This window comes from Gossypium hirsutum, chromosome D13 (genome assembly GCF_007990345.1).
Source record: "Gossypium hirsutum isolate 1008001.06 chromosome D13, Gossypium_hirsutum_v2.1, whole genome shotgun sequence".
Taxonomy (NCBI): Eukaryota; Viridiplantae; Streptophyta; class Magnoliopsida; order Malvales; family Malvaceae; genus Gossypium; species Gossypium hirsutum.
Window position 1 is genome coordinate 42,930,875 of NC_053449.1, and position 3,912 is coordinate 42,934,786.

At 41.7% G+C, this 3,912-nt stretch overlaps 1 non-coding gene across 1 annotated transcript; it reads right to left on the bottom strand.

Moving 5' to 3' along the window:
- Positions 1–3,546: 3,546 nt before the first annotated feature.
- Positions 3,547–3,653, bottom strand: LOC121225819 (small nucleolar RNA R71). Its single transcript, XR_005923723.1, has one exon. It is a non-coding gene; the product is annotated as a small nucleolar RNA R71 (small nucleolar RNA).
- Between the last annotated feature and the right edge of the window lie 259 nt (positions 3,654–3,912).

A 3,912-nucleotide genomic window follows, 5' to 3' on the forward strand; every position in this document is an offset into this window, starting at 1 on the left:
GCTTTCTCAGAAGTTGCTACCTTGATCTTCTTATTCGATTTTCTAATCGCCAGACCAAGCTTCTTTGTAGCCTTTTTCGACATGAACAAGTCCGATGCTCCCGTATCAATAAGAGCACTCCGCTTCTGACCTGCAATGTTGATGTCCACAAACATCAACCCTTTGCCACCATTCCTCTTCTCAGGAATGAGCACCATCGAATTGACTTTCGATGTCTTTCCCTCGGTAGGCTTCGCCTCCTCTTTCGACTCATCTTTCTTGTTGACTGCCGAAACCATCACTTTATTCGGACATTTTCGCGCCATGTGTGGTCCTTGACAAAGGAAGCATTTTATCTTCTTCCTCATGTCCCTTGGGTTGTTGAATCCCCGATTCGCATCTCGTGGTTTCCCATTGCCACTTTTGCTATCGGTACTGTTGCCATCATCGCTACGTCCCTCCTCATCTTCTTCATGGTTTTCCTCACCATTGCCCTTTCTATTGTGCTTAGATGCCTCGAGCTTGTCTCCCCCTGGACCAAGCTCAACAAAGGACTCTGCTTCTGTCATGGCTACAGTAAGTTCAGTGATTCCTTGCCTTCGCAACTCTTGCTTTGCCCACGGCTTTAACCTATCCTCGAACCAATAGAATGCTTCTTTCTCGCTCAAGTCGGAGATTTGAAGCATCAACTTGCTAAATGTCCGAACATACTCCCGAATAGTGCCTTGTTGCATGAGACGATGCAACTTTGCTCGAGCCTCCTTCTCGGCAAATTGAGGGTAAAACTGCTTCTTCAACTCTCCTTGGAACTCCTCCCAAGTACCAATAGCTGTTCCTCCACGTTTCTCATCCGTGGACCTACGTCGCCACCATAAGAGAGCAACATCAGTAAAGTAAATCGAAGCAGTGTTTACCTTAATGGCATCATCCTCGATGCCCATCGCTCGAAAGTATTGCTCCATTTCCCACAAGAAGTTGTCCACATCCCTTGCGGATCGTGCACCCTTAAACTTCTCCGGTTTGGGAACATCCATTGCTTGTTGCTTCGGCCTTGAAGACAACATCCCATTACTCAAAGCGGCTTTGTAGATTGCGACCTCCCCCTTAAGCTCCTCCATTTCTTTCTGCATGGCTAGCACTATATCCTCGAGAGCTTCATCCCTCTCTGCCAGCTTTCCCGCAGTGGACTCTACTAAATTATTCATCTTTTCTGCATTGGCACCGAGAGAATCCAACACAAAATCTCTGAGTTGCTCCTCCATGGAGTCAAACCCATCCGTGCATCCCTCGACCAATTCAAGCGTCTCTTTCATATTCCCTACGGATTCCTCGAGATTGCCCACTCGATTTTCCAAAGCTATCAGCATTTCCCTCGAGCGACTAGCTTTTTTGGCCCTCCCACGGGTCTCTATTGGTTCACTCTGACCGACGACTTCTTTCGACATCCCAACGGTGCCTTCGAACCACTCGAATATCACTTGGTTCAAAACTTGGCTCAGATACCACTTGTCACGGGGCTAGACCTTTCGTCTTGCAATCTGTGCAGCCTTAGGCGATTCGTTCGTCCAAACTCGCCCAAGTCAGCCTTAACACCCAAAAGTGAGGATTCTTTTAAAGAACTCCTCCAAGGCACCAATTTGTATAGCGGAAGCGTTTGTGCCAAAAGAAGCCACTAGAGAACAACAGAAAGCCAAAGAAAGAATGCACACAAAGTGTTTGAGTAAATGCTCAGGAATTCTATTACTCTTAAGAATTCACCTTACAATGGATGATTTAAAAATGAGGGGGAGACTCTCTATTTATAGTTGAGCTCCCCCAAAACCGACGGTCAAGATACATGTACATCGACGGACGAGATTCACTATATCCATTGATTTTAGGGATTTACAAGATTTGCCATATCAAATCTAATCTAATCTTACAAGATATGATTCTCTTTTATCTTCTAAGATTAGTTACCAAAATTGCCTAAGTTGCCATGTCTTCATCATTGGGCCTACCAGGCTTCAATCTGATAGGCTTCTTTAGTAGCTCTCTGAATCGGGCCAGTTCTTGTGGGCTAAATGTCCCCCATCTAATCGATAGACCTCAATGGGGCGCTTCTTGTGGCATGGTCACGGGCTTTGCACTTTGGCCCGTGACACGTGCGCTAACTTAATACGGTTAGGGTTTGCTTTGGATGATGGTTTAACTTCGATTAATGTTGATGGGCTAATATGGTTCATATTACTACTTTGCCCAATTGTTGTTTTTGTTTAAATGCTTAAGAGAGTGTTGATGAATGCTCAAAAAGTCTTAAGGCAGCTTGCCACTGATAGGATTAGGTTACCTGGACTGGAGTTGGGAAATATAAGTGAGTGTTGAGTGAAATACTCGTGTAAATTTAGACATAGAGCCTTACCTTATATGATTTAGAGGGTTGAGCTTTAGTAGTTGTTGCTAATCCTGAACCTATAGACATATAGTTCCTTAGGGGTGAGTAACCCTAGGTCTTGCTTTTGATAAAGGTAAACCACATTAGTACCCAATCAAACAGTAAGTTAGCCATAGTTTTACCATAATATTGTTCACGGGTTAGAACAGATCCATTTGTAATCCCAGCCTTCATGACCAATATTTCAACCTTGGTAAAGTACTTAGTGCTTTTGTTTAATTTGTTGCAATGGTAGTCTTTGCTAGTATACTTCATTAGTCTCACTTCTAATGTGTTAATCCCATTTTAATTTCACTAAACATCATTCGATGCATTTATCTTTTCTATTCAATTGTGATAACTTAGACAAAGAGCACTCATCCAATCGTCATGGGAAAGATACTCACTCATCATTGTATTACTTGATTCAATATGTACAGTTGCACAAATCACACATCATATTCGTAGATGACAAGTTTTTGGCGTTGTTGCCGGCGATTGGCGATTGGTAACTTTAGTTTTTGCTATTGCAACTTTTATAGTTTTAGTTACTAATTTGTTTGTTTCGTGATCCCGACAAGTATTTTACTAGCTGTATGCATAGAGGCACTCCTTTTGAAGGATTTTATCCCTTAGATTCTTAAATTGAAATGACCTTGCTAAGAAGGAGAAGAGAACAAAGAGCAATGAATGAATATGGTAACAATCCACTTGCTATGAATGTGAAAGTTAATTTGGGATCTCTGAATGTTAATCTTTATATTGTTCCGATGTTTGATAATTGGGATAGGCCAATTTGAGACCATGTAGTGCCTATCTTAGACAACTTGAATCCTGGAATAGTCATGTAACAAATTTAAGCTCTCCACTTTGAACTAAATCCTATAATGTTTTAGATGCTTCAATCAATTGGTCAGTTTTGTGGTTTGCCAACTGATGATCCTAGATTGCACTTGAGACATTTCTTAGAGGTTTGCGATTCTCTCAGATAGCAAGGTGTCCCTAAAGATGCCGTGAAACTCAAATTGTTTCCCTATTCTTTAAGATATTGTGCTAAAACATGGCTCAACGCTTTACCATCTGGAACAGTAGAATCATGGAATGATCTTTGTCAAAGATTTATGCTACGATATAACCCACCCAATATGAATGGAAAACTAAGAAATGACATATCATTCTTCAAGTAACTAGAGGATGAAACACTGTATGAAGCATGGGAAAGGTTCAAAAATTTGTTTAGGAAATGTCCTATGCATGGGTTTCAGCATTGGACCCAAATGGAGATGTCCTACAATGGTTTGAAAGCATAGATGTGACGCCCCAGAATTTGGGCCTAGAAGTATTGGGCCTTGAGCAGGGGAATGGTTAGGAAACTGTGCACAAAAGTATGTCTGCTTTAGTAGTTAAGGGTCCTGAGAGGAGTTGGAAAATTCCTAGGTTCAAACTTGGGCTTTAGTAAAAATTTTAGTTTTCAGTGGATAAAACCTTGGATGCTTGGATGTAGGCCATATTTCTTATAA